This window comes from Triturus cristatus, chromosome 3_2 (genome assembly GCF_964204655.1).
Source record: "Triturus cristatus chromosome 3_2, aTriCri1.1, whole genome shotgun sequence".
NCBI classification, from domain to species: domain Eukaryota; kingdom Metazoa; phylum Chordata; class Amphibia; order Caudata; family Salamandridae; genus Triturus; species Triturus cristatus.
Window position 1 is genome coordinate 1,212,427,193 of NC_140584.1, and position 23,024 is coordinate 1,212,450,216.

The 23,024-nt window shown below is 49.1% G+C and overlaps 1 pseudogene across 1 annotated transcript in view; it reads left to right on the top strand.

Annotated features, from left to right (window-relative positions):
- Window positions 1-5,903: 5,903 nt before the first annotated feature.
- LOC146859469 (uncharacterized) overlaps window positions 5,904-23,024 on the top strand; it is a 74,596-nt pseudogene continuing 57,475 nt past the window's right edge. Inside the window, exon 1 of the transcript XR_014980122.1 lies at window positions 5,904-6,036. The product of XR_014980122.1 is annotated as an uncharacterized LOC146859469 (transcript). The remainder of the gene's footprint in view (window positions 6,037-23,024) is intronic.

A 23,024-nucleotide genomic window follows, 5' to 3' on the forward strand; every position in this document is an offset into this window, starting at 1 on the left:
CAAAAATTACAAGAACAGCGGTTATATTGCAAGATTAGCAAGTGCGAGTTTGGAGTGAAGGAAGTTGAGTTCCTGGGAGTGATTCTGAGTCCATGGGGTTTTCGGATGGCTGAGAGAAAGGTGAAAGCAGTACAGGAGTAGCCGGTGCCTCGCAGTGTGAGAGATGTACAGTGCTTCCTTGGGTTCTCTAATTATTACCGGAGGTTCATATCTCATTTTTCTCAACTAGCTTCTCCCATCACTAGGTTATTGAGAAAGGGGGCCGTATTTCTTTGGACACCCGAAGCCATGGAAGCCTTCAGCCATCTGAAAGAAGCATTCTGTACCGCTCCCATCTTGCGACACCCACAAACCGATGTCCCATTCATTGTAGAGGCAGATGCCTCCAACGTCGCGGTAGGGGCGGTGCTGTCTCAACGAGACAAGCTTACAGGACAGTTACATCCGGTGGCGTTCTTGTCGAAAAAACTAGGTCCTGCGGAACTCAATTACTCAGTCGCAGAAAAAGAATTGTTGACTATCAAGAAAGCCTTCCAGGAGTGGAGACACTACTTATGGGGGGCCCATCATCCGGTCACCGTATACACTGACCACAAGAACCTGCAGTATATGAAGACGGCAAGGCTTCTCTCGCAGAGACAGCTCAGATGGATGTTATTTTTCGCGGAATACGAGTTTGTGGTGACGTTTCGTCCAGGCTCAGATAATCGGAAAGCAGACTCTCTATCGAGGATTGGAGAGAGCGAAGCAGCCCCGCAACAACCTCTGGAAGCTATAGTACCTCCTGAGAAGGTCCTGTGTGTGACCACAGCAGAGAAGTTCATGGATCAGGTCAAAGACAGCCGATCCCCGATGCGGTGGCAGCGCTGGGTGGAGCAAGACCCCTGTAGGGTTCTGAAACACGGAATACCACTTCACAAAAACAGGTTGTTTTTGCCCACACAGGAGCTACGGATACAGGCTTTCAATTGGTGTCACAATACGGTGCTGGCCGGGCACCCCGGAAACCAGAAAACGCTACAGTTGGTGCAAAGACATTTCTGGTGGGATGGTATAGTCACAGATGTCAAACGTTGGGTGTCTCACTGCGAGACCTGTGCTCGGGCAAAAGGAGAACACAGCAAGGTGAAAGGGACATTGCTGCCGTTGCCCACACCACCACAACCGTGGCACACGATCAGTTTGGATTTTGTTCTCGGCCTACCCTCGGATCAAGGATTTACAGCCATCTTGGTGGTGGTAGATAGCCTGACTAAAATGGGACATTTTATTCCTTGCAAGAACCTTCCCACAGCAGGGCAAACTGCGCAGATGCTCTTGGCGCAGGTGGTACGTTTACATGGTCTGCCGCGGGTTATAGTTTCAGACAGGGGGCCCCAAATTGTGGCAAGCTTCTGGCGCACATGGTGCAAGGCCCTTCAAGTGAAAGCCGCTCTGTCCACCAGTTTTCACACACAAACTGATGGGCAGACCGAGCGCCTAAATCAAACTCTCAAGAAATACTTGCGCTGTTTTTCTGAAGAAGCGACAGAATCTTGGGTTTCTTTGTTGTGGTTGGCAGAGCTGTCGTACAATAACACCTAGCACAGCTCTATTAAAGAAACACCGTTCAGAGCCAATCATGGCTTTCATGCCTCAACGCTGCCTTTGGTCATTCCAAGAGAAGTACAAAACCAGCCTGCGGTGAAGGAGCAAGTAGACCGCCTCGTACGACTCCATAAAAAACTACAGACCAACTTGTTACGAGCCAAGCAACAGTACAAGAAATGGGCCGATCGCAACAGGCAGGAAGGACCGGTGTACCGGGTGGGGGACCGAGTATGGCTCTCCACGAAAAACATCCGCTTTCGGTGGCGCAGCATCTTTCATCCGAGGTACATCGGACCCTACACGGTGGTACGGAGAATCAACCCTGTGGCGTATCAGTTGAAACTGTCGGCATCCTTACGGATTCATCCCGTATTTCACTGTGGCCTTCTGAAACCAGCAAGGAACGTCAGGAGGCGATCTACGCCTCCGATCGTAAAGGACGGCCAGCTGGAGTACGAAGTGAAACGCATTCTGGACTCGAAGTTCAGGCAAGGAAGATTGTGGTATCTGATCTCTTGGAAGGGGTACCCATCCGAAGACCACTCGTGGGAGCCAAGCTCGAACGTACACGCCCCGCAGGCGGTCCGTCTGTTTCATGCCCGCAATCCTGAGAAACCAGGGTCAAGGAGGCGCTGGGGAGGGGGGCGTACTGTCAGGGTTTGAGGGCCAGGGCGCCTACGTTGTTCCGAGTAACATCAGGCGGAACTACAAGTCCCAGCAACCCCAGATGAGGGGAGGGGCTAAAGACTTTATAGACACGAACAACGCGTCAGGACGTTGTTCGTGATTCGGGAACTTGGGAGCAGCAGAGGGCATTCGCGCTGCTGCGGCTCGACTTTCCGCTCTTCCGGAGTAGGAGGAGAGACTTGAGACTCGTGTAACCATTCCCGGTCCTGCCGTGAGCTAAAGGCAGGTGTTCGCAGGAGGATTCATCGGAGCAAGTCCGGGTTGATTCGTGACGCGCTGCACGGCGCACAGAAGGTGAATGAGACAGTGATTCGAGATGCCGTAACCTCGGTGCGGGAGAAGCAAGATACGAAGACAACCCCCAGTGGCAGGTAAGCCGTGGAGGTTCACACGGCGGCCACGACCTGGGCAGGAGTCAAGGCACCTGTTTTGGGGTACTTTCATTGTTATAGCTGTTTTCTTTGTTAGCGGCCATCTGGCAGCCATGTGGGTGGAGCCGGCCAATTACTTTCGTTTGAGGGACGGATGTTAGAAACCCTCAGTAAACACGTAGGCGGAGCAGGATCCACCGTTGAAGCATACAAGACAATTGGGTGGAAGAGAGTAACCCTGACTGAAAGGGTTCGTTTGAGGCTTTTCATTTGATACCAATTCGTCCTTCAGTTCCAGTGTACAAAGAGCATGGGGAGGGTAGTTTGGTACGTATGAGGACGTGAGATGGTGAAGATGTGGTGGGAATGAATCGTCAGGGACTCCTGTGTTAACCTTTCGCAATTGTTGGTTTCTGTACAGATGCTTGCACTGCCAACTCTGAGAGAAGACTGGTACTGTTAGAGGGACTATCGTCAGGGAGATACCTTGGCAGGTAGAAGTGAGAACTAGTGAGACTCTATGAGAGTAGGTAGCCTGTGGGAAGTTATTAATGGCATGTTCTTTATTTTTCAGGTGTCCCTTCCCACGCAGCTCCTACCCTATCCTTTCCCTCGCCTGATAGCCTCAACACTCTGGAGTGTCTTGAATCAGAGTTTGGGGACGTCAGGAGCTGGACCCCTTTGAGCATCGCCCAGATCCTGAGGAGAATCGGGAAGTCGTGACACAGAGTGCCTGTCGCCCCACAATTTGCATGCAACAATAAGGGCGCATTGCACCGCAAATGTGATCTTATCCAGGATATTAGTCTCAATTATTACATTCCCCTAGAATTTGGTCATCAATAGTTTCCTAACAGCGCCGTGGTGCCCACTGAGCCCACGGCCCTCCTTCGCATGGCCGAAGCTCCCCGCTCAGAAACCAGCACCTTTCTACAATAAATCTAACTAACGGGCACCACGGCTTACCCAATACCACTGAGCGTTATAGCAGTGCCAGGTCCATTTGGCCATTTGGCAGCAGACCTGTAACAAGCCCTGTGAATATCAGGGGCGCAACTAGAGGCACATTTCGGAGGGGTTGGAGGAGGCAAAACTTATAGCAATGTGTCCTGGTATAATATTACTGGAGCTCATGGAAAAGTGCCTCAATACCTTTGGGTGGATTTCGAGCTGTAGAAAACTGCAAACAACAAAGCCTAAGGTTGCTTTTAAGGAAATGCATTCTCACACTGTGGCAGCAAAAGTAATTTGCAGCTTTAAGGAATAGGCAGAGTGGAGATGCAGGGGCTCTAGGAACGGGTGAAAAAACAACAAAGTTTCGTTATCAAGTAAATGGTCCTTTAAAGACCTAAGGAATACTCGGGTGACACTGCGATAAGACGCCAGACCAGCCAGCCCACAGCAGCTCAAGAACTGTCTGTGTGTGTGTGTGTGTGTGTGGAGAAGCTGTCTTAGCCCGGGCTGACACACACGACTGGGAGGGGGGTTCTGAAGCCCTTTGAGCCCTATGGGCATTGCGCACCTGTAACAAACCTTGGGCCCAGGGCAGCAGACCTATAACAAACTTTGTGCCACCATAATAAATCAGGGGAATTGTAAGCGCGCTACTCACCCGTGGGGGTCTCAAGGCGCTGGGGGGGGTGGGGTACACAGGTTTTGCTTAGCTGAAGATCCAGGTCTTGAGGGTCTTTCTGAAGGTGTTCAGGGAGGGGGCACGTCTGAGGTCTGCTGGTAGCATGTCTTGGCTGCAATGTGGGAGAAGGATCTTCCGCCTACTCTGGCTCTGTGGATGAGCGGGGTTTCGGCTAGTGCGAGGTTGGAGAAACAGACTTCTTTTGGGTACGTGGAATTTGACTCTGTCGTTGAGGTATTCCGGTCCGTTGTTGTGTAGGCATTTGTAGGCGTGGGTGAGGATTTTGTAAGTGACTCTTTTCTTCAACGGGAGCCAGTGGAGTCTTCGTAGATGTTGGCTGATGTGTTCTCGTTGGGGGATGCCAAGGATGAGTGTGGCAGCGGTGTTCTGTATGGTCTGGAGTTTGCGAAGTAGGGACTTGTTGATGCCAGCGTAGAGTGTGTTTCCATAGTCCAGTCTGCTGGTGATGAGTGCGTGGGTGACTGTCTTCCTTGACTCCGGGGGGACACATTTGAAGGTCTTGCGGAGTATGCCGAGGGTGTTGAAGCAGCTGGATGTGACTGCGTTGACCTGTCTGTTCATGGTGAGTGATGAGTCAAGGATGATACCCAGGTACTTGCCGTGGTCTGCGGGGGTGGGTGGGCAGGCTCCTGAGGGCGGTTGGCGATCAGGTGTTGTCCCATGCTGATTGGGTGGTTCCAAGGACGAGGACTTCTGTCTTCTCGGCGTTGAGTTTCAGGTAGATGTTTGTCATCCAGTCACCATATGCCACGGGGCAGACCTGTAAGAATCCTTATGCACAGGGCGGAAGACCTGCATCAAACCTTGTGCTACCTTGTGTATATTGCAGAAGACCTGTAAGAATCCTTGTGCACAGGGCAGCAGAGCTGTAAGAAGCCTGGTGCACAGGGCAGCAAATCATCAAACTGTTCACAGTCTGTATATGTTGTATCCATACATGCCAACACTCCCGATTCAGGCGTGAGACTACCGATTTGAAGGCTAGTCTCCCGCCTCCCGATTCCTGCAAGCAAAAACCCGATTCCTCGGGGTTTCAGCTGACAGGGCTTGGTAATGTGTAACGTGCTAATTCTTCCAGCAATAGTCAGAATGGCAATGCAGGGGCTCTAGAAGGGGTGAAAAACCAACAAAGCCCCATTAACAACCGAATGGTCTTTTAAACACCTGTGAAGTACTGGGAGGGGGGGGGGGGGCGGCTGTGTGTGTGCCCGGAGGCTGTTTCAGCCCGGGCTGACGGGGGAGGGAGGGGGGTGTATGCACTGACCACAACCTGCCAGGCCAGTGCACAACTCTTGCATCCCCCTCTTTCTCTGCCTGCCATTGCGCTCCATGCTTCTGAAAGGTGATAAAAAAAAAAAACACGTGAATTTGCTTTCAAATGTCCGATCCTGCGCAGCACACTTCCAAAGTCCATACATGACAGAAACCCGATTGAAGGCCCCATTCTCCCGATTTTTTTTTTTTAATCTCCCACTTTGCTCTTCTGAAATGTTGGCATGTATGTGTATCTGTTTGAAAGTTGCACTGCGCATGCTCTTGTGATCAGTACCTCTTTGCTGCTCATAAGCAGAAGACCGCGCTCCTCCATTGCGCACGCGCAAATCAGCTTTGCGCATGCTCAGTACGCTCCAGTCAGACCGCAGGAGCTCGGAGGCCCGCAACCACTGCTCGGAGGATGAACCGTGGCTGCCTCGGGCCAGGGCGGGCCGGATACCCAAGGAGGCCTCGGCGAAGGTGGGTGCCCCCCGAAATCGCCCATGCTCTCTGTATAGGGGTCCACAAGATCCTACGTTTCTCATTTGCCTACAGCTGGGCGAGGCACTGAGAGCTCGAGCCCGGTTCGGGCCGAGCTCGAGGTCATTTTGGAACCTCGAGCCCATACCGAGCCGAGCTCTCACGTGACGTCTGCCTGCACCCCTCTACCCAGGATGGAGCGTTAGGGCCCCAACTGCAGACCAGGTCGAGTCTCGGCGCAGCACCTTGTGATCCTAGGCAGATTCCTTAATCTGCCCCTTCTATAAACACTGCACGTGCCCTCGTGTGAGGTCACTGGGGGGTATGTAAAGCACTCCACGGCCTTCAGGGCGAGTCCACGGTATATAAAAACTGCAAAACATTCTGAAAGAAGTAAAAACAAAGCCTTAGCATAAAGAAACACTAACCGGTGCTCATTCCTGTCTGGTTTGTACAAAGTGAAACCAAAAAAACCCGGATACATTGCGGCTTCCCCAATTAAACAGTGTGATCGTCGGTAAACATTTTAATTCACCCAAACTACCTTATTTCATTATCACCATGTTTAAAAGCACTTTTAAAGCTGTACAACAACAAAACCAATTCTGCTTCATTAAACAGATTTTAATTTTGCTCTGTGTACATGACAGCTGTCTTACCTTTAGTGGACTAATGGTTTATGTTTAAAAACAAAGACTTTTAAGAAGTACTTCTCGGTGCAGTGCTGTAATGTAAGGAAATACTCTTTCATGAATTTTGAAGCAGCCTTGTTATATTTTACCCGAAGTTTGTTTTGTGGTTTACATAGCAAACCTTTTTAGGGCTCAGCTCGTGCATGGGCGCTAAGATCTAAGCCACACCCTTGGCTCAGTGCTGGCAGCTCTCACTGTGAATCTGTTGGTTCTCCCACCCTCTCTCTACCTATGCCGTCCTTCTCTCAACCTATGCTCTCTCCAACCCCTTTATTCATGGTTCACTCACACATATGCCAACACATCCAAGTGAGGTGGAAGATGCCCAGTGTTTTAACTTAAAATTGGCTGTTTTAGTTGTCTCGAGACAAATATTCCTTCCACTATAATGCCAACCAGTGGAGAAAACAAACCGATCTTTTTTTCTCCCAGAAGCTCCCTCTTTCAAAATGGTGACATGTTTCCACTCAGTGAGATTTCAGAAGCTGCCCCTCGCTCAGTGCGATCTCTTAAGCAGACCCTTACTCAGTGGTATATCAGAAACAGCCCCTCCCCCAGTGGGATCTCAGAAGTAGCCCCACCGCGCTCCCCCACTTATTGGGCTCTCCAAAGCACCCCTCCCCATATAATCAAGAGTCTGCCGAGAGATTGTCAATCCGTAGCAGGATACAACAACACGTTTTCTGTGGGGAAAGAGCCGGATTGCGAATGATCCCGCCAACAGCTCCAGACAATTTATGTGCAATTTAAATTCCTTCAGAGACCATCTGCCTCCCGTCTCCACTGACCTGCATCGGGCTCCCCAGCGACTGGCGTCCGATTCTATCACCACTTCTAGAATCGTAGCATAAATGGCCTTGCCATTCCGGACATTCATGTGCTTCAACCAGCAGGATATTTTCGTCCTGGCTTTGGAGGAAAGGAGGATTTGCTCTGAATAACTCCGACACTTGCGCAAGTGCATGATCTTCAGTCGTTGTAGGGTCCGGTAATGCAGTGGACCCGAAAAAATCGCCTGGATGGACGAGGCTAACGGACCTACTAGGTGAGCTAATATCCTCAAGGATATAGTCTGAGAGGCAAAGGCCCGCCTCAATTCCTTCTTGATCGAAATCCTTTTTTTCAGAGGTAGTAGGAGTTGTCAGCAGTGAGATCCACTTGGAACCCCAGGAACTCCATCTATTGAGTAGGAAAAATAATCGACTTGTCTGAGTTGATGACAAAGCCCAAGTCCTGAAGGCGTTAGATCTTCCAGAATAAATGGAGTAGGACTATTTCCCTGGTCTGCACCATGATCAGGACATCATCCAGATAAATAAATAACCTCACTCCTCTCTCTCGCAGGTATTGTACTACTGGCTTGAGCAGCTTGGCAAAACACCAAGGGGGATGAAAAATTGTAAATTTGATACTTGTATAGCGCACTACTCACCCGCAAGGGTCTCAAGGCGCTTGTACGAATACCGCTGTGGAACCCATCCTGGCTTTCCCTGTGAGGCGTCCACTCCTGGGCACCCCCAAGGTGGAGGCCAGGCATCCTTAGCGTTGTTGGGGCCGTTGTGGAGATTAAGCAAGCTATTGCCCAGAGTTGCAGAGTGGGACTCCATGATTGGAATAGGCACTGAGGCGAGAATTATCAGGTCCGTGGAATTTTTGAGCCCAAGACCCACCGAGGTGGGGAATTGAACCCTGGTCCCGGGCTAGACCTCTGCATCAGGGTCTGCCGCTCTAATCATTGAGCCACACTTCTCCCGAAAGAAAGGCCGAAGGTTATGGTTACAAATTCAAACCACCGATGACGCCATTGAAACTGGAGGAACCTTCGATGAGGAGGGAAGATTAGAACCGCCAAATACACGTCTTTCAGATTGAGACAGTCTTTTTCTAATAACGAGTCCCTCAATAGCTGTATGCCCTCCATTTTGAAATGGCGAATTGGAATTTAATTCTTTGAGATTTAACACTAGGCGGAGTCCCTGATATTTCTTTGGCATTAGAAAAATTGTGCTGACCAAGCCATGAGGGTGGGATGACGACTCCACGATCGCTTCTTTTTTAATATGGAAACAATTTCTCTGTCTATGAAAGAGCTTTCTGTCGGGGAGAAACAAAGAGGTTGAGGTCTCCGCAGTTGCTTTGGGGAGGAATAGAACTCCAGTTGAAAATCCTGTACCAAAGGGTCATGTGTTAGTGCCTCCCAATTTTGAATGAACAATGCAACTCTTCCTACGACCGACACCTTCCCGGCCTGAACCAGGCTTCCCTGTATAAGAGGTGTCACCGGCATTGTTGTTATTTCCTCCTCTGTAACCGCCATGATTCTGTTTGCCCCACTCACCCCTATTGCGGGTGAGGTAGAAATTCGATCGGGTGGGGCTGCCAAAACCCTGTTGTCGAAGCCTCTAAAGGCCTGGAAATTTCCTTGGCTGGTCGCTCGACCCCTGAAGCGCACGGCCCTGACAAAAAGGCCACTGTGAAAAACCTTGTTAATTGAAACCTGGGCCATTTCCAAGGCGCTAAAGTTGGCCACCTACCTTCCTAACTTTTTGACAAATTTATCGCGAAACAAGAGTCCATTAGCCATCGTGCCCGCTTCCTTGCTGGCCATATCCACCAATTGGCGATTAGTCTCATTAGGAACGATTTCCTGCGCTCGGTGGATAACGCACAATTGGTGATCCCTAGAAAACACAAAGATCTCTAAGCTCACTTTAATATCTCTGTTGGATCAAGGGATGTGTCTGAATCCTTTGCTCTGACCGCCACGTCAAGAATCTTAGTGAGGGGCCCCGAAACATCTAATAACGTATCTTGGTATCACATCCATGCTCTGTTTTACCCTTTCTTTAGGTCCTTCGCCAATTTTTTGAGGTAGGTCACCATGTTGGGATCTAGCTCCGGGGTGTCCGTCACCTTTCCTAGTAAGGAAGGTCTTGGACATTCAGACCTTAAAGTATTGCACACCTCGCGCTCAAACCCCTGCCTCCTGTTTGCCTGCACATAGTGTGCCACCTCTGCGCAGCAAACACATTCCGTGGACCTCGGGTGAATCTCTCAGCATCCCTGTCTGAATCAGAAGTATCATGCGGAAAGGATGTCAGTAAAGTAAAGAGAAACATAATCTAAAGCTCGGTTCCCTGACAGAATTTGCTCTCGCTCTAGTGACCTCTGTCCTCGGAAGTAATGTGCAGTTACTCTGCTTTAACAGCCTAAGCCTGTTATTTCACTCTATTACAGGACCAGAGGCTTCAGATTACCCTTCTCTTTCCTTACTTTCAATATTTTCAGCAGCCAAAGAAAACGTTGAAAACAATTAACAAGCTCCAAATGCTCATTAGTTCTATTCTCATCTGCTCATGCTCACTTGTGCTACTTTTGCACATCAGGGAGAAACGCCTTCTCTACGTAATCGCATTTACGTACTCAGCTAATTCACGCTGTGTTATCTGCGCATTCCCGTTAATTCATGCATTATCTGTGCCTGATCCAGCGAGTGGTGTCTCTTATGCGCGTGCTCCATTTGAACAATGTCACAAGTAGATGCACGCTGGTCCGGTCGCATCCCCTGTGCATACCACTCGTACCTCACAGGCGTTTTGTCGGCCTCGGTGCAGCCGCAGCTCCCACCTCAAGGAGAAGGTGCTGCGGGCTCAGGTGAGGCCAGGGCCGTCCCGGGAGGGGTCTGCATGCGTCACGCTGTCATGGCGTGCGGGAGAGGGTCTCAGACCGTCCACATTCATGGAATAACCGTCAGACTCCTGGCCGCTCCTCGCTGTCTACGACGGTTGGAGCGCTTGTCCCTTAGGGGTGCGTGTGACCCTGAGGGAGACGGTGTCCCTGAGGGTTGCGCATGTCCCTGAGGGTTGCGCGTGTCCCTGAGGGGTGTGAGGAAGCATGTGACCCTAAGGGAGACTGTGTCCCTGAGGGTTGCGCGTGTCCCTGGGGGTTGCGCGTGTCCCTGAGGGGTGTGAGGAAGCATGTGACCCTAAGGGAGACTGTGTCCCTGAGGGGTGCGCTTGTCGCTGAGGGAGCATGACCATTAGGGGTGCGTGGGACCTTGAGGGGTGCGCGTGTCCCTGAGGAGTCCATGTATCTGTGAGGGGTGTGAGGAAGTGTGTGACCCTGAGGGGTGCGCGTGACCCTGAGGGGTGCGCGTGACCCTGAGGGGTGCGCGTGATCCTGAGGGGTGCGCTTGTCCCTGAGGGGTGCATGTTTTCCTTAGGGGACCGTATGTCCCTGAGGGGTGCGCGTGTCCCTGAGGGGTGCGCGTGTCCCTGAGGGGTGCGCGTGTCCCTGAGGGGTGCGCATGTCCCTGAGGGGTGCATGTGTCCCTTAGGGGACCGTATGTCCCTGAGGGGTGTGCGTGACCCTGAGGGAGCGTGACCCCTAGGGGTGCATGTGGCCCTGAGGGAGCGTGTCCCTGAACTTGAGCATCTTTACAGCTGGCGTTAACCCCTCATAGTAGGTATAAAGAGCCCTCTGCGGTGACTCCTCTGCTTGCTGACGAGGCCTGAATCTCACTTCTCTCCTCCCCCGAGTACCACAGGCAGAGCTGTCAAGCGGCCTCTCTTGGGTTTCACTCCTTGTCACCTTTTTGGCCTCTGCCGGAGCATCACTATGTATCCTGGGACTCCACGACCCAGCTGAAATGAGTGCTGAGGTGGCTGGAGGCGCCTGACTGACTGCACATAGCACCGCTCTGCAGCTGCAGCCATGGCTGTGGCAGGCTTGGGTAACCCGCACATAAACAGGTGCAGGCACATCCTCTTAACTGTCTCATCAAAGTGACTCGAAGCTGCAAGCAGTGCTTGTATTTTCTATTACTTCATATATTTGCACACAGCTGTGTGAGGGGGCACAATCTTGCAGTATTTTGGGGGAGCTCCTTTTTGTACCCGCTCTATGAAAAATTGTGATGTAAAAACCTCTCTTTTAAGAGTCAAGAGTGCCATACTGCAATTTGAGTATCAAGACCGACCGTTTCTAAGATGGCAGCCTCAGTCAGAAATCTAAAGTGGAAAAGACTGTTTTGTCTACATGGTGTCTGTCTTGGGACAGAGCAGATTAATGTGACAATATAGTGGTCCATCTCTACCAACCTTATTTCAATGCCTTCTGAGATCCTCCTGCTGCAAAAGTCCTCTTCAGTCACCTGTGGCTTTGCTGCTCCAACCTTCAAAACTGTTGCTCCATTTCCCTTTCTTGTCGTACCTTTCTTTGTAAGCTGCGGCCTGTAAGTAGAGACGATGGTGGGAGCAAAGCGACGGTAATGAAAAACGTGACAGCAAGACCCTGTTACCCCACCATCCCAGCTCTGTGTGACAGAGTACTGGCTTCTGTGTGGTTGCCCTCACCATACAGTCCTACTACTGACTCCTTTTCCAATCAGCATAGCAAAATGCTGTGTGCTAGCTTGCAGGAAATCCTGCTGCAGTGCAGCAGCACTGAGTAGCACACAAGGCCATGCATATACTCCTGTTACTCAGCAGCCACATTTTGGGGCAACAGAGTCAAAAAGAGTAACACATGAACATGGTAGTCAAGTTATGCAAAGCTTTATTTCTTAACTTTGATACTCATGCATCCTTTCACCTTACTCCTGCAGCGGTTCAAGTTATTTTACCTGAGGTTTCTGTCTGATAAAAACCGCAATCAACATATCCATAATTTTTGTATCCAGTGCTTCTATCTTAGTATTCACAGATGCCAGGGCACCACTCACCAGGCATTGATGGTTCTTTCTGTATTGATATATGGAAGTTTACACTCAAAGAACAAGAAATGCCCACATAGCACAAGGTGAACAGGTTCACTCTACTAGGTACAGGTAGGATCATAACCAAAGGACATATGTTTCTGGACCGCCACACTGATGCTACCAAGTGCAAACCTATCCAGAGTGCTTTAATGTTTAGTTGAATTGACACCAAGCCACCTGCCTGCATACTGAAATTTTACATCTAATTTTCAATGAAAAAAATGCTTTCGTAATTTCTTATTTAGACATGCCTACATGAGTTTGCTCCCCTTACAAACTAATGGGTTTATCCCAGAAAGCGTCAGGACCTGGGAATGAATTCAGTCAAAACAACAGTTGGTCCTGACATATCTTTTTATGCCCACAAAAGGCACAAAGGACTAAAACATTCAGTCTAAACGGTCATTAGAAAGTTATTCTGTACATCGAGTAATATCGCAGAGAGAAAGACCAAAGACAACCGTTTCAGATAGAAAAAAAACTTTGTTTATATAATCTCTATGAACAACCCATATTCAATAAGTCATTTTGACAGTAGACGGTTGTCAGATAGAGAGTGAAAAGGAAGTGCTCCTGTGCATTGTGAATGAAAAAAAGATAAGCGAGGAATCAAGAAAAAATGAAAAACAAAAATACCCTATTTTTATATATAACATAGGTTGGACTGACTTATTGATTAATCGAACCAATGTCGGGGCTCGAAAAATAAAACAATTCTCACTAGACCTGCAGGTCTAGTAACTTCAAAAATCTACTCAACCTAACTGTAATGCACTTGCCCTGTGTGAGCAAATGTGATAAGTTAACAAGATTTGAAGGCATTTTTATTGCTTATTTACTTTGTGAACACTAAAGATGCCTCCAAATCTTGCTATCTTGTCACATTTGCTCCGCTTTCAGAGACAGGCCTCTTTTGAGAATGATACCATATATTCAGAAATGCATCATCCTACATATTAACAGGGCAGTGAGTTGTATTCTAGGCCAAAAGAAAAGATTGTCGACGTTTCGACCCGTCTTCCGCTATGAGGGTAATTTCTATGCAGGTCTTCATCAGGACATAAAGACAACCATAGTTATAGCCTAGATAATCAATATTGATTATGTTGTCTGAATTGTAAGGGTTCAATCCCATTTGCAAAACATGTTGGGTGGTCCCTAAGGAGGTGCTATGGGGCCTCCCAAAAGTGCTTCCAAAGTAATTTCAATATTCCGAAATAGCAGGAGAGATCCAGCATATGTCATTTGTCGGGTACCTGCCAAAGAAATCTTAATGCGAGCACATGGTAGACCCCATTATTGTAGGGAGGAAAATGATCCTCACTGAAGGAGCCAATGCCCGTTGGAGCCTCCCCGAAGCCTTGCCAGTAAATGGCAGCCAAAGATACAGTTTGCATGGAAAAGGGCAGAAATCACTTGTCACACTATTAACCTCTTAGGTTTGGAGAACAATCCCTCGACATCCTCCAAACTAACTTCATGTGTGTTTCATATTCATCACTTATATACAAATAATATAAGTAATTAAAAAAAGAGAGGTAGCTGAAAAGAATTAATATGATAATAATGCCAAGGGATCCACTCCTCCAGACCACTAGGGACTATAGCAATAAAAGCTGCCCTTCTCTGCCTGTGCGCTCCCTGCCCCCCACCTGGGCACATCAGTCTTTCACCTTGTGGGGCGAGGATAGGGTGGTGTTTAGCTCAAATCTGTCTCCCTCCAAGGGATAGAAACCCCACTAGAGCACTAAGGGAAATGGACTAAAAGTAGCCCCTCCCCACAACAAGCCCACCAATCTTTTCTTTCGGAATACCACCCCCATACCCCCACCACCCCCCCCCCCCCCCAGTTGTTTGACGGAATCGGTGGGGCAAACTGACCTCTTGATACTAGGGATCTTTTTAGTTTTAGAAAAAAAAGTGTTTTTGGGCTGCCCTGCTGTTGGTTCCATCCTTACAGCCCAAACAGTTTTTCCCTACTCCCAGAGAATTTCGATCCCTTTGGTAAGCAAGAGGATATCTGGATTATTTTGGGTGTGGTTTTGGCATATGGACCGGCAGAGTGGGGTTAACTCCAAATTTTCTCCTACTTGCCATGCTGAATGGCTGAACTGTTAGGGCCTTTTCTCTGCTGCTACCAAGGGAAACCTGCTCAACACACAATTTTCTGAAATCAAGACACCCAACAGAATCCAGGGTATTGTGCCTTACATGGATTCTATGATGATTTCTTACCAACGTCTTGCGAACTTCAATGTTTATCTAAAAATGTGCCCTTTCCTCACATTTCTGTGATGGAAACATTCGAAAGCTGCAGGAATCCTCAAAGAACTTCCCTGCTAGTGTTCCCACACTTCTCCAGATAAAAATGCTCCACAATTTGTGTGGCTTGGCTAAACGCTCGTAACACGAAAAGCCCGGAAATGGAATGTAGAGGCATCAGCAAGAGTTGTACCTGTGGTATATGATCTCTGGCTTGGCTGCGACCCAGGAAAACCAGACAAAAAGCTGACGTATCTGGAAAACTGAAAACAGGGGAGTTCAGGGCAGTGTGCTTTGTGTGGATCCCATAATGTTTTTGTAGGACTTGGCCCTTTTTCCCTCAGTTGTTTTCATTTTTCGTGTTGCTACAGATTCAGGGAGCCATTTTAGCTAACCCTGAAACTTCTGTCTGAGGGCCTGGAGCACAAAATGGTGGCCACCTGTGACATCACCAGCATCCACTGGAACCTACCAGCACCTTCCAGAACACTCCAGAACTCTGTGACAGTTGGAGACCGTTTAGAATGTTGGGAGGATAAGAGAGGCAGTTGGCAGTTGGAGTTGGCAGTTGGCACCTGACTGGTGAAGGGAGAGGAGCACAACAGTGAAGGAGGAAGGAGTGAAGCAGCAGGGGTGGAAACTTGTGCCTGGAGTGGGGTCCATAAACCCACCCTTGATACTTGTCCCTACTGATGGATCCCAGCCTATAGCCCTGTGTGGGAAGAAGTCAGAAGAAAACCATCCTAAGGACCTGGACAGCAGGAACAGGCCTTAGAACCAAGAAAGCAGTAAGATTCTGACCTGAGAACTGGTTTCCCTGGAGCCTGGCGTCGAGTAGCCGAAGACCTGGAGCCCGAGGAGGAGAAGCGGCGCTGACTGAGGTAGCAGACGTCGTACCCGGAGCCGCCTGAGGTCGTAAGAGGGCGCCGGCGGAGGTCGAGAGGAATACCAAAGGTCGAGAAGGAAGTGAACCGAGGTCGAGCGAGCGGCGTCATCGGAGGAGTGAAGTCCGCCCTCCGGAGTCGTCGGAGACCGAGGTAGAGGAGCACTGGAGGTCGGGAGTGAGGATCGCACTCCGGAGTCGCCCGGAACCTGTGAGGAGGAACACCGGAGGTCGGGGGTGAGGATCGCACCCCGGAGTCGCCGGAAGTCGACAGCGAGGCCAGGCCGGCCGACGTCATCGGAGCCGAGAGCGCCATCGGACCGGAGCCGCCCGAAGTCGACATCGTGAAGAGACTGCCCGACGCCGTCGAATCGGAGGTCGAGATCGAACCGAGGCCACCGACATCGGACCGGAACCGCCTGCCGGCGTCGTCAAAGAACTGACATTGTGCCGAGGCCGCCGAGACCGAACCGGAACCGCCTCACGGCGTCGACACGACTCCAGCGGCGTCGGAACATCAGAAAAAGGGCAGTAAGTGGAGTAGAGGGCGCCTAAGGCCCTGTGGAGACCTGAGAGACTGCTCTAAGGGGCTAGGGAGGTGCTGAAACCCACCTGACTGTGCCTGGGGTGAACTGGGACTAACCTAGAGAGGTTGTGTGGAGAGGAAAGCCAGGGCATTGGAATTCCCCCCTTTGATCTACCTCAGTTTAGGCTTCAGCCTTTGCCTCAGCCAGGGAGTAGGACCCCCCAAGCCTTCCACACCCTACAAGCTGTGCCTGGGCCAAATCAGCCCTTAAGTATTGAAGTGTCATCTGATTCATGAGTGCTACTGTATACTTCTAATTATTTATTGAGGAAACTGTATTTATTAAGTTCTTATCTATTTAATGCTGCACTGTAATTATAGGTCCACAGGACTTGTTGGTGTACAGTATTTATTGGTACAGTATTTATTGGTACAGTATTTATTACCTCAAAGTATTTAATTGTCTGTATATATTGCACTTGTATTTATGCCCTGTTATTTATGATCACCCCTATTTATTTCAGCAAACAGCAAATATTTATTTGACCTGCTCTATTTAAGAATTTGTATATTGTGATTGTTATTTATTTTCCCAATCAGCAACTAAGAGAAAAAGATAAAGAAAGGATATTTTCATAATTTTTACGGTGTAGAGTCGTTTTTGGAACGGATGCACGCATGGTTATTGTATGGGTATATTGTATGCTTAGCACTGCGCCTGTTTCCTGACCACTCGAGCCAAGCTACCACAGTGTGTTCGGGGAGTCCACCACCACCCTGCGGAGTGGAGGTGGGCTGTTTCCAACATAAATTGGTGTTCAGTGGTGGGATAGAGCTGTGCCTACATATACTCAACAATAACTGTGGGTAGTCCATAGGCCTACACCGGGAGTTTTCTCAAAGCGGCCTTCCTAATTGTGGGTTTTTGTTTTTTCCAAATTTACTCTGGTGGTGGGAGGAGGTATTATTAAAGGTACCACCCTACATTGTTACTGCACAAAACCTGTCCTCTAACCTGAGTGGGCAAGATGGAGTTTGTACTAGAAGATTTAAAAACGTACACTGTGGCCCAAGTCAGGAAGTTAACAGACCGGAGGGAGGAAAGACAGCTCACATGGGACTTAGCAAGGCTGGAGAAAGAGATGGAGGAGAAAAGGATGGCGCACGAGCTTTGGATGAAGGAGATGAAGCTGCGTGCCCTCCAGATGAGTGTGTCCAGCGAGGACACTGGTGGCAGCATACCAGAAGCTTCACAGGAGCTAGAAGTATATTTACCCCAGGAAGACATCACCAGGGTGTCTGAGGAGGCATTGGGGTGTGAACCTGAAGGGGGTAGTGCAGGGATCTTCCAACCCAGCGAGGTGAGAGAAGTGGCAGATAGCCCAGCTAGGTCCCTGGGAGAGAGGGTTGTAGGGCCTCACGACCTATCTGTAGGAAGGCGTGAGACGGGGAGGTGTCCCGAGGTGCCCCAACCGAAGTCTCAGGGCCTGGAGAGTTCCGCAAGGGAGCCCCAGGTTGGGAGCCTAGGCTGTCCCGAAGTGCCATCCAGGGCAGGGGAGCCCCTAGTGTCAGGAGGACCCAGGGCGACTGTAACCAGCGCGCCTGAGGTTCTGGGGTTGGCTCAGTTTCAGGGTTTAGGTCCTGGGCTGGGATGCCAGGCTCAGGGGTTGCCTGACCTGGCGGGTGGGGCCTCGGTTAACCGGGTCCCCCCGAAATTGACTTCCAGGGGTACTTTTCCCGTTAGGAGGGTGCTGAAATCTGGAAGGGGGTGCAGAGGGAGGAAGGTCTCGCCTCGGGCACCGACTCAGCCTAAGGGTTTAGACCCTAGGTTGAAGGATCAGTTGAGGGGTCAAGGCCCTAGACTGAGGAGGAAGTGTTGGTCTGAGGGTGCCTCGCAGGGTAGGATGAGGAACCCCAGAAGGAGAGTTAGGGGGAGGAGAGCCTCGCCCCGGAAGGCTGGTCAGCCTAAGGGTGTGAACCCCAGGAAGAAGGACCAGAGGCAGTTTAGGACTGCAAGGAGGAGGACCGGAGTGGTCAACGGGCACTACAGGCCTGGGGCTACTGCCCCCCACTCCGCGAGATCACCCGGGCCAGAGACATCTGGATGGCCCAGGGGCCGGTCCTGGCCACAACTAGCTAGGGAGCCCCCGTGGGGTGGTTTTGTTGGTCCAGGGAGGTTTGTTAGGGAGCCATTGGGTTCCAGAGCGGAGGAGAACTTGCGGGTGCTCCTGCCGTTGCGGGCCTGCGTCCACCTTTTCTCGCCCCAAGCAGGGAAGACCATCAAGGCATTGATCGGTCTACCCTGGCTTTTGGCTGGAAGGGGGTTATGTAGGACTTGGCCCTTTTTCCCTCAGTTGTTTTCATTTTTCGTGTTGCTACAGATTCAGGGAGCCATTTTAGCTAACCCTGAAACTTCTGTCTGAGGGCCTGGAGCACAAAATGGTGGCCACCTGTGACATCACCAGCATCCACTGGAACCTACCAGCACCTTCCAGAACACTCCAGAACTCTGTGACAGTTGGAGACCGTTTAGAATGTTGGGAGGATAAGAGAGGCAGTTGGCAGTTGGAGTTGGCAGTTGGCACCTGACTGGTGAAGGGAGAGGAGCACAACAGTGAAGGAGGAAGGAGTGAAGCAGCAGGGGTGGAAACTTGTGCCTGGAGTGGGGTCCATAAACCCACCCTTGATACTTGTCCCTACTGATGGATCCCAGCCTATAGCCCTGTGTGGGAAGAAGTCAGAAGAAAACCATCCTAAGGACCTGGACAGCAGGAACAGGCCTTAGAACCAAGAAAGCAGTAAGATTCTGACCTGAGAACTGGTTTCCCTGGAGCCTGGCGTCGAGTAGCCGAAGACCTGGAGCCCGAGGAGGAGAAGCGGCGCTGACTGAGGTAGCAGACGTCGTACCCGGAGCCGCCTGAGGTCGTAAGAGGGCGCCGGCGGAGGTCGAGAGGAATACCAAAGGTCGAGAAGGAAGTGAACCGAGGTCGAGCGAGCGGCGTCATCGGAGGAGTGAAGTCCGCCCTCCGGAGTCGTCGGAGACCGAGGTAGAGGAGCACCGGAGGTCGGGAGTGAGGATCGCACTCCGGAGTCGCCCGGAACCTGTGAGGAGGAACACCGGAGGTCGGGGGTGAGGATCGCACCCCGGAGTCGCCGGAAGTCGACAGCGAGGCCAGGCCGGCCGACGTCATCGGAGCCGAGAGCGCCATCGGACCGGAGCCGCCCGAAGTCGACATCGTGAAGAGACTGCCCGACGCCGTCGAATCGGAGGTCGAGATCGAACCGAGGCCACCGACATCGGACCGGAACCGCCTGCCGGCGTCGTCAAAGAACTGACATTGTGCCGAGGCCGCCGAGACCGAACCGGAACCGCCTCACGGCGTCGACACGACTCCAGCGGCGTCGGAACATCAGAAAAAGGGCAGTAAGTGGAGTAGAGGGCGCCTAAGGCCCTGTGGAGACCTGAGAGACTGCTCTAAGGGGCTAGGGAGGTGCTGAAACCCACCTGACTGTGCCTGGGGTGAACTGGGACTAACCTAGAGAGGTTGTGTGGAGAGGAAAGCCAGGGCATTGGAATTCCCCCCTTTGATCTACCTCAGTTTAGGCTTCAGCCTTTGCCTCAGCCAGGGAGTAGGACCCCCCAAGCCTTCCACACCCTACAAGCTGTGCCTGGGCCAAATCAGCCCTTAAGTATTGAAGTGTCATCTGATTCATGAGTGCTACTGTATACTTCTAATTATTTATTGAGGAAACTGTATTTATTAAGTTCTTATCTATTTAATGCTGCACTGTAATTATAGGTCCACAGGACTTGTTGGTGTACAGTATTTATTGGTACAGTATTTATTGGTACAGTATTTATTACCTCAAAGTATTTAATTGTCTGTATATATTGCACTTGTATTTATGCCCTGTTATTTATGATCACCCCTATTTATTTCAGCAAACAGCAAATATTTATTTGACCTGCTCTATTTAAGAATTTGTATATTGTGATTGTTATTTATTTTCCCAATCAGCAACTAAGAGAAAAAGATAAAGAAAGGATATTTTCATAATTTTTACGGTGTAGAGTCGTTTTTGGAACGGATGCACGCATGGTTATTGTATGGGTATATTGTATGCTTAGCACTGCGCCTGTTTCCTGACCACTCGAGCCAAGCTACCACAGTGTGTTCGGGGAGTCCACCACCACCCTGCGGAGTGGAGGTGGGCTGTTTCCAACAGTTTTCATATTCTAAATCCCCTGCAAACATCACGCTTTTCTCAATAAAAACGCTTCAACACTGCAGTGACTTACCCAGTGCTTGTAACAGGAATGGATCAAACCATGGACAATGTGAGACTTGACAAGTGTGGGAATGATAGGTGGTAGAAATTGTGTGGATCTCTGTAGATTCTATCACAGAAATGTGAAGAAAATGTTTGATTTCAGGCAAAGTTTTAAGTTTGCAAGGCATTGTGGAAAAGAATACGTCATGGGATACATACAAGGGGTGGGTGGTTTTCCTGGGTGGAAGCAGAGCCTGGGCCCAAATACCCGCACTCCCCCAAACATTGTCAAATCCGTGAATTTATTAACTGAAAATGTTGATGTCTCTATGTTGCGTTTTGGGGCGTATTGTGGGTAAGAAAAAGTAGGTGGATCCACTTCCCCAGGTGTCTAGGTTTTCTATTCATGATGCTAAGGATTTGACACTGTTACTGTCCATAGCTGAGAATGAAGATGACCCTTTTACGATTCACAGGGTACTTAGAGACTTGGAGGTTAGTTCTGACCTGAGTGAAGATAGTTGTTTAAAAAAATCCAAGTGGACACCGTAACTATCAAGTGGTAATAGGTCAGACCTATATCAGAAAGTGGTAATTACTAATATTGACAAATGGGGTGCCAAATTACAAGGTAAGGATACTCACATTATGAGCCATCTTACATAACGAGAAAAGGAAGCTTTAAAGGTAATTTCCTCTGACCGTGACATAATTATTAGGGCGGCAGATAAGGGTGGCTGTATGGTGGTTATGGACCGATTGGAATATGACAATGAGATTCAAACACAGCTGAGAGACAGTAGATGCTACCAGAAATTTAACCATAATCCGATCCAGGATATAACTAAACAAATCAAGGGCCATCTCAAGGATTGGCAGAGTTTAGGTTTACTTAATTGTGATGAACATCATTACTTGACTATTTAACTCCCCAGGCACCCGTGCATTTATACCATACCGAAAGTACATATAAACGTAACATTTCCACCTGGTATACCCATATTATCAGGGATAGGCGGTCCAACAGAGAAACTTTCTGAATTTGTTGATATCTTCCTCAGACCGTTTATATCAAATTTATCGTCCTACATAAGAGATACCAAACATATACTCACTATATTAGCTGATGTAAAGTGGGGACCATATATGATGCTTGTGTCCATAGATATGGTATCCCTGTATACAAATATTTTGCACTGTGATGGTCTTGGGGCACTGAGAGATTTTTTAGACAAGAGGCAAGTTGAGGATATGGCCTATTCAGAAATGTTGTTCAACATGTCACACTTGATTTTGAATAATAAAGTCTTTCTATATTTAATGGAGAATGGTATTAGCAGTCATGCGGAACCGCAATGGGCTCCAGATTTGCGCCATCTTTTGCCAACCTGTTGATGGGCTGATTCGAGACTGTGCTTTTCTGCAGCTCTGATGGATTGATAACATCTACTATTGGGGTAGATACATTGACGACTGCTTAATGATATGGACAGGGAATCAACCAGGATTAATGAAGTTCTTTGACTTCTTGAATGACAGTATGTTTAACATTAGAAAACAAAGCGTCCCCCCAGGTGTAACGTCCCCTGAATGTACAGCAAGATGGCCAAAGAGATGGGGTAAACCGAGTTAGTCAATAATAATCCAAAATTGAAATTGCAGTTTTATTCATTCGTTGTGGTTGATCAATCAAAATCAAGAATTCATCTCATTGAGTATTATAACAATGACTTTGGTAAATCCTATTGATGCAAATCCGATGCATTTCGGGCAATGGTAGCCCTTTGTCAGGGTAATATGCATCTGAAAATAATGAAGCAGAAGCACACCAGTTACTCATAAGTATATACGCAAAAAATTTAAATTTGCATTTCCCAGTGAAAAAAAAACGCGATCCGTCATGTGTAACATGAATTAAACCAGAGAAGCGATAAAAATGGCCCAGATTAAAATAGAACTTAAAAAAAAGTGAAAGGTGACATCAACATGCATGTAACCGGTGATCTTGAAATTGTTTGAACGCAGTCTCTTAGATATTCAAGTTCATGCGAGACCTTTTCTGAAAGGTCAAAATGTGCAACGCGTTTCATAACCCAAACAACTAGGGTGAACATTTCTGATTAAAATTGCAATTCAAAAATAATCTGATACATTTAATTCCTTCATTCCCGTTATTCATTCATTATATTTGACCATATAGATTGCTATATGGTCTGTACACAATAAAGACATTCATTATAAGCTACACCTCAGTTGTTGGCTCTGGGTAGTGTGTGTTCTTGGAGAACCTAGAATCCCTAAATATCCCTGTGACCAGGAGGGTCTGTCTGATGTAATGGTATATAGCTTTTGTAAATCAGCTGCTGTGACAAAAAATATAGATCAAAATCAATCCGGGGAATTGTAAGCGCACCATGTACCCGTGATGGTCTAAAGGCTCTGGGGGAGGGGGTGTAAGCAACTCTGTTCAGTCAAAGAGCCATGTCTTGACTGTCTTCCTGAAGATGTTCAGTGAGGGGCCGCGTCTGATGTCAATCAGGAGCTCGTTCCAGGTCTTGGCTGCGATGTAGGAGATGGCTCTTCCACCTGTTCTGG